Genomic DNA, 13424 nt, shown 5'->3' on the forward strand with positions numbered 1-13424 from the left:
GTCCTGTTTTAGACTCTACATCTCAAGGCATAAATTATTCAGCTTCACATGGATCTGCTGAACTACTAAGTTAGGATCCTGCATCGGGGTCTCATGTAGCCTCATAGAAATCTCTAAGGCCTCCGCCCGAGTCATTATCTTCTGTTGCAATAGCGCACTCCTTAAATGTGGCATTAGCGAAGCTACAAACAACTCGCGATGTTGTCCATCCGTCATATTCATATTAGCTTTGCAAATCGTACATTTCAGCCTATGATCCAGATCCCAAGGAGTCTTGCCTAGTAGCATCGTGATCTCTTTGAACGAAATGATCGACTATGCTTCATACTTTGGCCTGCTAAATTATCTATTTAGCACTGCTTGGATATCCACGATTCTTGCATTTGGATTATCATTGGAGTGCTTAATATACCAGGTCAGCGCGTGGTCCTGCAGAGTGCTAACCAGTGTCACTTTTTGTATATTATCATCTGTAACTCCTTGCGCTTCCCATACAACCCTTACCACAAACCAAAATTGGTTCGAATGCTCCTTCCCCAAACCTTTGAACACATGCAACTTCACTGTGCTTACCATATTGAATCGCGATGGTGGTGGAGGTGGTACAGGTGAAGATGCAGGTGATGGTGGTGAAGCTGGTGGCGGTGTGGGTGAAGGTGGTATTCACGGAATTCTTTGCGTTATCAGATGGATTGCAATTTGTGGTGAGACCTTCGCGAGCTCTTCCTCGTCCCCTCGTGGAGACGAAATCAAGGGGCTAGTTTCTGGTCCCTTATTTCCTTCGTTCCTGTAAGCTTTTCCACTTCTCGTAGCCCCGAACATCAAGGTAATTGCATAACCCTATTTTAACACAATAGCATTTTAATCCAGGTATTCAAAGACTTTACGTACTTACCTCGTGGTCCATTAAGAAAGCCTCACTCTGCCTCACTGTAGCTAACTGAGGTGTCAATCGTGAACTCAGTAATGAATCCTCCTATGATACGATCAATCCAATGATCAACGGTGTGCGCGATCTTATCCTCTGATGCTTCCAACCTTTGCTCTAACTCTGGGGTCCACACGATAGGATCGTCAAGTTTCCACCTTCCTTGGCTATATCCTAGCTTCACGATCCACTCGTATAGCTTAGTAGGGAAGGACGCGAAGAATATTTCATGGATCTTCGTGTACAGGTAGCAGTCCAACCACTCTTCTTTCGACAGTCATGGGTTCATGTTCTCCTATGCTGTGAACTCGTGAATTCCTCTGTCCAACTAGCCTTCAGTTTCCTTCTTTGTTGGATTCCAATGATACAACATCAGACATCTCTATGCGATTCTGGTCCCAGCAATGGAACCATTTGTTGGCCTATGGGGGCCTGACCTAGGTTCGAAGTTGTTTAGCCAAACAAATCCCTACACTACTGGACCTTTCGGCATCAGCCCATGGAGCGCGGACTGAAGTCTCACCCAAAGTAGTATGGGGGGATGCTGGAACCAAGTTTCCACACCCTTGAGATGTGTTTGTTGTCGATTTAGTCCAACTGTGCCTACCTTCACACAAGTTACTTCGTGCACCGTTCTAACCTTCAATACCCTCGTGATCTGTTATAATCGTCTTGCACGCAGCCCTAACCAGGGGTTGAGATGCTTTCGCGCTGCTATGGCAGCGAACTTCACTATTTCCCCAAACTACACCACGTATCTTACTCATCTTCTTAACATATCTTAGTTAACTCCACATAAACATATATTCTATCTTGCATTCACTTAATCAATACAATTATACACATTCGCGCATCATATAAACAGTAGAAGTGAAATTTATAACCAATATATTCAATGCATAAAATAGGAGATAAATACACATAATTGATATGAAACTTCTCTTTATTAATACTTCCAACTGCTACAGACTCGACTTGCCCTGCACACTCAGCTGTAGGGGTCTGCACACTCGACTGCGGACTACTAGGCCTTTATGGACTCAGCTGCAGAGCTTTCTCCTACTCTACGACCCAAAACTAGACTTTACTCCACAGATATGACTCAACTCTTTGTCCTTCTTGTGATCATTCGGTTAGATTAGATGCCTCAACTACTTAGAGCCTCGCTCTATTTATACAATCCCATGGTCCATGGACCATGTGTAGATCTCTACAGCCAACATCATATTAACAAAATTGAGGGCAGACAACCCTATGACTCATTTACAAGCTACACGCTCCATGCCCACAACATGCGGAGTCTTTACATTGAAGTTACAATTTTTGACCAAAATCTGGGCTCTAAGCCCCAAAACGTCCCTTGGGGGATCCCACGCCCAATAGTTATCCTACGTCTACAAGGTGGTGGACCTTCCTCTTTAGGAGAAAGGCCTAAAAGTATATGATAATATTGGAGGCTTTGTTCAACCATGGTGAATATATGTTTTTAACAAAATAAATTAATTAAGAAACCCCTATGGCTAAACTATGACTTGGACCAAATAACACAAAAAAAAAATCTAGGAGCCAAGCACTCACAAACCAGAGAGAGAGAAGGGATTGTTCCACTATCAGAGCTACGTTGGTGACTTACTTAAAGGTCCTTTTAGAAACAATATAAGTACCTTTATTATCCATGGGGTACCCCCTAGGAGGTTTAAGTGAGTTTGGCCAATGTCTACTCCGGGTACAACAAGAACGCGCCCCTTGCCATCACCTATGTAACTACCTAATATTATGGCCACTAGAGCTACAACCTATAAAAACCCGACCTCATGTGGTAGTCTTAAGTTGGATTCACACATAAGGGTAGAGAAACTATACTCAAAATCTCATGAGAGATTGCTCAAAGTGATCCATACTCCTCTCAAGTGAGTCCCCAAGTTATATGTGTAAACAACACCACTAAGACAAATAAAGTGGGGTAAATCACTCCATCGGCCCTGATGTGACCTAGTGGTTGACCATAAAAAGGGATTCTTATGCAGTGTGCCATTGCAAATTGATTTTTTGTCCATATTGCAAGATGCTAATTCTATTTTTACAGTCTTGGAGAAGTTTATCTCACTCCTCTATTCCAAGACCTTAGCCTAAGCTAATGTCGGTGTGCTGCCCGTGATTCTTTTTTTGAATTGATTTATTACATGTTATTTTCCTAGTTTTTATCTACTCAAAGGGAATTAGTGTGCAACTAATATGGTGTGAAAAGACTCAAGTCACAACCCTAATGAAAGCTATATGGAAATGCAAGATTTCCCTTTTTCCATTCAATGAATTTTAGGAACATGAGGGAAGAGATCCTTTCTTATTTTAAAATGAAAGAATGAACCTCACACACTCTCAATTACCACAATATGAAATTCACTAATTTTAGAGCAAAACTGATGTAGAAAACAACCCAAGAAAATCACTCAAAAAAACCTCAAAACAAAATCTAAGAACACCAAGCGCTCAAAAACTCAAAATTGGATTTACAAACCAAAATTTCCCCATAAATAAATCAATAAAAGTCTAGTAAACAACAAGAGGAAGTGCAAAGAATTCCTCGGGGTTATAATTCAATGAGGGAAACAAAGTCACACAAAAGTAATGATTTATAATGGTAAAAAAATAAAACCCTAATCCAAAGTAATGGCTAGAAAGGAATGAAAAATGAAGAGAATTCTTTGAACCTAACAAAGTCAACATATCCAAAACATAGAACTGGAACTCTCAGGTCCATATCTTTATAACCACAATATAATAAAAAAAATTCCACTGAGAGCAAGGAAAACTACTTCAATGGAAACACCAAGAAAGGAAAAGTGACTAGATCCAATTCAAAACGAATGTTATGATGCACATATGAAATATATATGTATTGTAACGTATAGTAGAAACATGAATTTGAACGATATCAGTGAGACTTGAGGGAGAAGCCTTCAAACACCAAGCAAGGCAATTTCAAAAGAAAACCTAAAATTGGAAAGAAATAAGATCAAATAAAAAACAAGAATTCTAAATAAGGTATGAGATAGATCTAAACTACAACACATAGTATAAAAATAGAGTTGAAACAAACAATCAAGATCTGATGGAAAAACCCTAAAAAAGACTCAATTTATATGCATCAACGCAGGTCAACAAGTAGGTAATTTGGGTTAGTGATGCAACTTACCAGTGGACAATCCATGTTAATGTTGTTTGATGCTTTGTATTGAGCTTATAACCCATTTAAAACAAAAAAATAGGACTTTAAAGAACAAAATCAAGTAATATCTAATGAAATTCATAGCCAGAAAGGCTGAGACAATCCCATATCAAGTCATATAACAAGAAAAAAACTCAGAAAGTGACAAAAAACCAAAATAGGAAGAAACCAAGGAGATTTTGAACAATAGGGTAGACTTCCCATTGGAGTCACCAATTCTATTGTGATTGAAATCACATTACCACATGAATTTATTGCTTCGTGAGCCTTGACCGGGGTTCACGAGACAGATGTGTGTGATAGAGTGATAAAACAAAATCAATGATAACCCTCTATGTTCATCAAATCCATTCATAACATCTCAAGATAACAAGTTGATAAAGAATGCCTAAACCCGCGCAGGTTGTGATGGGTATTGAAAATGATGTCATGTGTGAAGAACCTACTTCTTCCAAAGACCCTACACCTAGAAATCTCAATCCACAAACACAAACACAACAAGACACAACTAAATAAGAGAACATTACTTCCACAGAGGGAAAATTAGCATGAATAGAATGAAAACATCAACGTAATAACCATAACATCGTAGGGAAAAAAAATGTGTGGAAGGGAATTCATATGCTTGCATTAGCAATCAAATGGCATATAAATGAAATAGTATACCTCATTACATAATAAAAAGCTTTCCTTCATCTCACAACTTGGTCAGCACCTCCTAGAAGGATGGCCTCACAAAACAATAAAGCTATTGCGCTATAGTGTACTGACTAAAACTAGATTTCCCCTTATCATGAACGGTATATATAGGCCTTTTGGGCTCCCTAGGATAATGTGTGTAGACATTAGGGGAAAGAGAATTTAGGAAAATTTTAAAATAATTCACCCCTAGCCAACTCATAAAGCTAATCAATTGAGTTGACCTCCTCAATAATGAGCAAGTCTACAAGGCACAAGTTGGATGTTGGATTGAAAGGGCTAATCTACATTTATGAGTCTGGTTATACACTAAGAGTCAGAGTTAATACACATGATATCCATGGCTATTTAATGTTCAAGTTGTAAAAATGTCAAAATCAAGGGTACATGTTGTTATAAACATATTTGGGCACTGCAACCCCAATCTTATATGTCGATAAACCAAGGGATCTTCAACCCCTAAAAGTGTTGTTTCATACCCTAAAGGATCATGGTCAACTGATTACATCATTCCCCAAAAGTTCCACCTGAAAAACCACTTAGAATCGGCCAAAACTGGACCATACTGACTGCTTCACTGTCAGGGTGCGATGCATACTGACTGCTCCACTAGCCAGGTGTGAAGCATACTAAAGAGGCCTTCTGTGGGGTGTAATGAGCGAGAATGGACAAATGTACGAGACAGTTTGCTAAGTGGATGCTCATGGAACCTTCTAGAAACTTCTCCTATGACACTTGCCACTCTGAATTCGCCCAGGGATGAGTAAGAGATGCAAGAAATCTCCAAGTGGAACCAAGAACTACAAGTGGAATGACACTAATAAAAAACCTAGAGATGACTCACACCCTTGCAGACATCTATAAATGGATCCCTCATCTGAGAGATCTGGAGGCTGGAATTTTGTAATTTGTAAGGAAATGTTGATAGTTTGTCTTTGAGAAGGAGCATTGTATTGTTGGGTGATATTGCTTTTCATGAGGTGAAGAGGGCTTTGATGTTGGGAGGATGATGCTGGATCAGACAGTTGGGTTGTAATTCTCCCTTCTAATTTAATAAAGTTCTTTGAGTTTTCCTCCATACAATCGTGTATTTGTGAATCTTGTTATTTATGAATGCCATTGTATGTTCAATGTATTTCTGATTCTGTATTGTTTATGATATAATAGACCGAGATGCTTTGATGGTGTTTTGTTACTTTGTTTCTACAGGTATTCTCTAAGCGGGACAAGTAGGAAAGGAGTTACAAGCTCTATCAAGGGGGAGAGAAATCAAGCAAGGAGTTAAGCAGAAGATCCAGGTTGGTCCCTTTGCTTCTCTCTTATCTATCATACATAAAGGAAATCACAAATTAGTTTGATTGTTTTTTTCTAGGATAGCTGCCAATCCTAGTGAGACTAGCAGATCGAAAAGACACTAGTTTTCCCAGAAACACATGCTATGCATGAAGGTCAATAAGTCAAGGGATTTTGCAATGAGCTCAATTTGGGTAAAATAGGTTGATAATAGTAGGGGTGGTGGTAGGGGGAATTAACTAAAAAATAATTTACTACATATTTTTATAGGTACGATATTCACATCAAAAGACGGTTCCTTATACACCTCAGCAAAATGGTGTAGTTGAGGAGAAAACTAGAAGTTTGGTTAAAATGGCTAGATGTATGCTTTATTGTAAAGGATCAAATAAATGTTATCGGGATAAATCCATTCATTTTTCTAACTATATTTTAAATAGAGTGCCTATTAAGGATGTTTTGTAGGCTACTCCTAAAGAAAAATGGAACGGAAGAAAATACAACATAACTTTAAGATAGTTGATAGGGAATGTTCGTTTGATATTCTTGATGAAAAATGGAAAAGATTAGAGCCCAAGTCTGACAAATGTGTTTCATTATTTATAGTGAGTATTCTAAAGTTTACAGTTTATTTGATCCATCCACCCATGGTGTAATAATTTAGTCTCTATATCATCTTAAGTAGACACCTAGAGATTGGTATGAGAAAATTCATAATTATTTCTTGAAAAATCGTTTCAAACAATGTATATATAATCTGAATCCTTATGTAAAGAAATTTAGTGATGATGTCCTCATTGTCGTATTATATATGAATGATCCTATAGTTGTCAGTAGTCATATTACCTATATATAGTAATTGAATAATGAATTTAAAATGACAGATTTAGGCCTCTTGCACTATTTTCTAGGTCTTCGAATTTGGCATATATATTTATTTCACAACCTAAGTATTTGTTTTTTTTACTTGATTAGTTCCATTTGTCTTTTTACATGATTAGTTCCATATGAGTGATTGTAAGCCTTCAAAAATGCCATTTCAATCTCATGTGAATTTAAATATTGATTGTACTACTCCTCTTTGTGATGCTACTCTTTATTGTAAGCTTGTGGGTGCTTTGAAATATTTGACACACAACTAGCCCGATATCTCTTTTGTTGTTAATATGGTCTCGAGGTTTATACAGAAGCCTCATGAAATCCATTGGAAGGAAACAAATAGAATTCTCTGATATTTATAGGGGACAATGATTTAGTGTGTTTTCTATTCAAGGAGGGGTTCAATTTCTCTTCTTGGTTATATATACTTTAATTGGGTAGGTGAACTTTTAGATACACATTATGTTGCAAGTTGCATCTTTCATCTTAGTTCAAGTCCGATTTCATGGTGCAATAAGAAGTTGATAACTCTTTCTCATTTCTCATGTGAAGCAAAGTACAAGGTTGCTAAGGAATATACTGAAGAAGTAGTTTGGTTGTGATGTGTCCTTACTGAACTTGATCGTTTTCCAAGATCGTTTTCCAAGTGTGTGGTGGTTATGGCCATGATCTCCACTCACTATCACATCTTTAAACATTATCATGGCTATATGTCACCCCTATAGGAAAATATTTTATAAAATTATTTAATATTGATGAATTCATTATTTAAATTAATATCTTTTCATTTGATGTATCTAAAATGTAGTAATAAGTAAAGAATATATATATAATCCTTTAATGATTACATTTTATATGTATTTGTATTATTTTATTATATGATATTTGTATTTTAAGAAAAGAATGTACGTTTTGTTAATTTCATATTGATGTAAAAATTTTCAATTTTAATGTATATACTTTATTACATTTCAATTTTGTTTTATTTTAATTATATATACTTTATTATGTTAATAATGTTGTTTTTGAAGTTGAATAAGATAAATGATCTTTATTATAAAATAAAATATATTTATTTTTATTATATTGGTTTATAATTTTTTTTTTAAATTGTAAAATTAATTTTAAAAATAAGTAAAACTAATTTTAAAATACTAAATTATGTAAAAACTTGAAATTAAATTATTAATAAAATTAAACTTAAATATTAAAAATAACATAATAAAAAAGATTTATTATTTTATAAAATTAACTCGTTACACAATGAATAACTGTCCATTTCAAAAAAATTCAAACATACCATCATCACCCTCCCACCTTAGCCTAACGGTTCTTACGCCAGCCTGTCACCCTCGGATTTAAAAGTTCTAGGAAAACTGCATATAATATCTGCCATTAAATTCAAATGTTTGTTTGCGAGTAATCCATTGAACTTGTTTTTCTCTCTTGTCTTGTCTTGTGTTGTGTCGTGTTAGGCATGGCCATGTCTATTGCTGTGTTGTGATTTTTTCACTGTTCTAGTATTTTATTTTTTTGCTGTGTTAATTTTTCTTTGGTTCTGAATTTTGTTGGCAAGTATGAAGGTTCTTTTGGTTTTTAGAGTGAGGGTTATTTTATATTTTGTTGGGTTTTTAGAGTGAGGATATGAAGCTATGATACGAAGTATGATGAAATTAGCAGATTGAAAGAAGAGGTAATCTATGTTTCATTACTCATGCATGTATTCTGTAACAATTGTGTAGGATATTTTATTCCAGAGGCAGAGTTTTCGGGCCTGATCTATGTTTGAATTGTAATAATGTATGTATTCTGTAATAAATGTGTAATGTATTTTAATCCAAGGGCAGGTATTCTAATCCAGGGGCAGAGTTCCAGGCCTGGAGGAGAATCAGAGCCAGAGTTTCGGGGGCAGAGGAGAAAGAGCCAGAGCTTTCGGGCCAGAGGAGAAAACACGGAGGCGGGGTTTTAGGGCAGAGGAAATATTTCTGTTAGCGAACCCAGCCCTGATCTTAACAGCAGAAACAGAATTTCGCTGTTGCAAGTAAGCTTTTAATTTCTGCAACTAGTTTTTAAAGAAGGTGTAGTATTTGACCTCAAGTTTACATTCATAGAGTGATGATAAAGATTAAAATTCATGGGTATACCAAATTTAAAATGAACCTGTGTTTATTTTTTGCTTTCTTAGTTTTTGTTAAGTATTTAGGAAATTATTATATTCTCCAGCCCTGGTTCTTCTGCTTTCTACCCAATTGCATTTGAACATAATTTCTCTATTGCTACCCTTTTGCATTTAAACATAATACATCAGGCGTTAGCAGGGGTGGGGTATCGGGGAGGGCAATCCGCTCCCAGCTGCAGGGGGAGTCCCTTGTCATGCTTTACAGACAATTCCATTAAACCCTTCGTTGTTCAGGTAGTGATTTGGCTTTACCTGATTGATTATGTGGAGTGGAGTGCTCCCCTTATTTAGGGTTTGTTTCTTATGCTCTGTACATAAGGAGTTTTTGGAACTGCATTTCTCTCTATGTATTTGTTTGCATGAACTACTCCTCCTACTGTTGGGCAAACCAGTGAAGCAATAGAATATACAACAAGTGCCATTCATGTTGCTTCTCTACTAGCTACCCTTGCTTCTTTCGTTCCTGGCACATTAGCTTATTTTGTGGCTGGTCCTGGATGGTGCCGACGGGGTTGATTCTATGTTGCGGAGCCCCTTGTCCTGCTTTAGCTAAAATATTGATGACTTAAGTGAATTTTAGCATAAATTTAAATCTATCAGCTAGGATCGAATAAATTAATTATATGAAGTAAAAGCTGATGAACCTGAATCAGCTAGGACCTAGGTACATATGGGCATAACCTTTTCACTAAGAAGACTGGTTTTGCTGGTGAAGACCTTGGCAACTATTTGGGGTTGAGATTGGGGTTGAGATTATAGTGGGGCATTACCGATCCCCCTTATACCCTGCATTTCACTTCAATAGTGGACAACTCTGTTCGCAGCTCTTGTTATTGGATAAGAAAATCCACTTTCTGAGGTTGTAGGTGTTTCACTCAAGGCCCTTGATATGACATTAGGCATTAAAGCATAATTTAGAGGCCAATTGAAAGAGTTGGGTGCAATATGAGATTAGTGGCTATGAAATCCCTTGGTGTGCCATTTCCTGTGGCACACCAAGGAAATATTTTAAACCCAGATTCGTGGCTGACCTTAACGAGTTTGTGTCATCAGAAGGCCACAGAGCTGGCAAGTGTATTGGGTCAGGGTTTATCACCGAGATCCACAGTGCGTCGCATGGAGAAATTCTTTTGCTGAAGCAATGCATAGCATCCACAAACTTTTGTGTGATGCTATACATCAATTCATGTAAGCCGAAGAAGATTAGAGCACGTCTCAGTTTCCCTCATAGTTTTTGAATCTATATAACCATAAACAAATGATTGGTTGTGAGAATATCTGATAAGACCTGTTGTTGTACAACGGTCATTACCTTTGGCCGGTGAGAGGTTGCACTACAACACTATTCCTAGACTTTAGATGAGACATAGATACGAATAAGAAGTTGCATCACCAATATCGAATCTCAAGAAGTTGCATCACCAATATCGAACTTCCTTTGTCTTACTTACTGCCAGGTCTAAGGGCATCCAAGAAATAAAAAAACTGGTTATGGGACATGATATTCTTCTCAATCTCTATCCCAGTCACAAATATCTGAATCCTAATCTTCATCACCAGTTTTTGGGATTGCATCTCTCTGTATGTTTTTGTTTGGATTAACTGCATCAACTACTTGCTCCACTGCAAGAAACTCATAATCTTCACCACTAGGTCTTGGAACTGCATCTTTGTGTATGTATTTGTTTGGATTAATTGCATGAACTACTTATCCTACTGCAAGGTAAACCACTGAAGCAACAGAGTATACAACAAGCTCTGGTTCCAGTTTCTTATTCTTTCTGTTTTTTCAGCTTGTTGTGTTCAGCTCGTTGCCTTCAACACGATTCCTGCAGTTTAGATGAAATGTCAATGGTGTAATTACAGGTTCCTAAACGAAGAGATTTTCGAATGAAATCATAATATATTATCTTTGTTTTTTAAAGAGTAATATATTTCCTAATATAGTAGTTGTTTTAAAGAGTAACTAACTAAATAAAGTGCATATAAAATCAATAGGTCTTATCTTAAAATAAACTACATATAAAATCAATAGGTCTTACCCTCTACAGCTGATTCAGCTGGATTTTGATTTATTTACTCTCTGGACTGTACAAAAGTTGACCATCAGCTTTCTATTTCAGATTATTGCTTTTTCATGTTTTTTCTGGGACAGATAGCCTCGGTTATAGGTATTTACACTTCCGTCCTTTTCCACAAGTTTCTTCATATAGCAGACAGACATTTCATATGTCAAGGTCAAGGCTGTAAAACTGTTTTGAAAGCTCATCTCTCTGGACATTTCGGTTTGATCCACCAGACACTGAAATTTTTGTTACTGTACTTTAAAAATAAAAAGAGAAATGGCTTAACCCATTTGAGTTCTAGCTGAGCGTTGTTAGCAAATAGTTATTATCTTTCTTTAGCGAAGCTGCTGCTAAGTAGTGTAGTGCTGCATAGTTGTTCAACAGACACTAGCTTCCTGTTGATCCGTAATCCAGAAAAGAAGCATCACCCTAACCCCTGTTTTCTTGATCAACTTTATCCAAAAACTAAGTCCTCCCAACGCCGTGTTTAGAAACTGGCTTAATTCGTTGACTATATCTAGCGCCAAGCTATCGGAATTCACCTTTTTGAACCTCGGCTGCGGCTTAACAGATCGACGAGAGATTTCTTTATGGCAGGTTCGGGGCAGGCACAAAAAGGTTGGACCACATCTTTGAAAAACTTCTCATCTTTAGGGGGAAAAAGGCGCTTAATTCCTCATGGAATGCCATAACTAGTGTTTTTATTTACTGAGACTTGATGATTTCCATATCTTTCAATATCTGAATTGAATGCGGGTTCTCTCTCCTTAACTCACCTTAATACCCAAGCCAGTAGTCGTTTTTGTTACTGTACTTTAAAAATAAAAATACAAATGGAATGGACGATTTCTCTTTGGTAAAAAAATCAATAGGTTTTACCTAATGTAGCCAGACGGGTATTGTTGAGCAATTTACCACCTGTGTTGCTGTAAGTTTAGATTATCTGTATTTAAGTAATTAAGTCAAAAATCAAATAAAGATATGAATAGCTATTAGCATTTTTGGTTTAAATTGTTAAAATTTAAATTAATGTATATATGTTTTTATTTGTTTATTTTTGATTTAGGGGATTTTGCAAATTTTAACCCTATAAAAATTTAGATAATAAGTTTATTAAAATTCCTTATTATTAATATTTTTTTCTTTTTTGGGTTTTATGCAGGGGAATAAAGGATGATCCGGACTCACTCATAATACAAGGAGATGGAATGTGATATTAAATTAGTAGTAGAAAGATGGATAGGTGATTTTTCAAATTTTAACAATATATAAATTTAGATAATATGTTTATTAAAATTTCTTATTATTAATATGATTTTCTTTTTTTGTGTTCTATGCAGGAAAATAAAAGATGACTCGGGATCATAGCACAAGGAGATGGAATGTGATATTAAATTAGTAGTAGATAGATGGATATGTAATGTCATGATATATAATTTTACTTATTTACTTGTAAATCATGTTGAAGAAGAACTCAAAACTGTACCTTAATAAAATTAGTATTTATTTTTGAGGGAGGGGGTTTTCCCTTCCCTAGTGTCCTCATCAAAACCATGGCCATGGCTATTGGTGAGGAATGTTTTGTGGGTGTGTTTTTAGAATTTTTTTTTATTTTTTTTCTTTATATAATGCATGTAGTAATAATGGAAAATAATAATAATATTGTGTTTAAATATGTTGATAAAATTTGGTTGAAATTTCAATTATATTATTTTAATACTTAATTGTGAATTTAATATATATTTTTAGCTTGTCTTGAAAATCATTTCTATAATTACTTGTATTTTAACAATATGGTTTTAAATTTATAATATATGTGTTAATTAATTGATATCTAAGATAATGTTATAATTCTTTTAAATAATACAATTATTTTATAGACTGTTTCAATCAATACAATTTACAATTTTCAAAAATTTAAATGGCCCCTAATATCCCAATACATTTCAAAAATACATGACACTATGACAATAATCATAAATTCTTTACAACCCTTATCAAACACTCTACATTTTCAAAACTCATCACAAATATTCCTTTTTAAATAAAATAAATATATTTAATTGAAAATAATATTTTAAAATTTACTCTTAAATAAATTAATTAAATATACATTTCAAAAGTTATTTTATTAGATGTTTTATGATGATA

General features: G+C 35.5%; 1 long non-coding RNA gene across 1 annotated transcript; it reads left to right on the forward strand.

The window, feature by feature from the left end:
- Nucleotides 1–8875: 8875 nt before the first annotated feature.
- Nucleotides 8876–12730, forward strand: LOC149232845 (uncharacterized). Its single transcript, XR_016247575.1, has 3 exons — nt 8876–9069; nt 12436–12516; nt 12614–12730. It is a non-coding gene; the product is annotated as an uncharacterized LOC149232845 (long non-coding RNA).
- The last annotated feature ends 694 nt before the right edge of the window (nt 12731–13424 follow it).

The sequence above is a fragment of the Pinus tabuliformis genome, chromosome J (genome assembly GCF_031772625.1).
Source record: "Pinus tabuliformis cultivar Carrire ecotype Pingquan chromosome J, CPIR1, whole genome shotgun sequence".
Lineage (NCBI taxonomy): Eukaryota > Viridiplantae > Streptophyta > Pinopsida > Pinales > Pinaceae > Pinus > Pinus tabuliformis.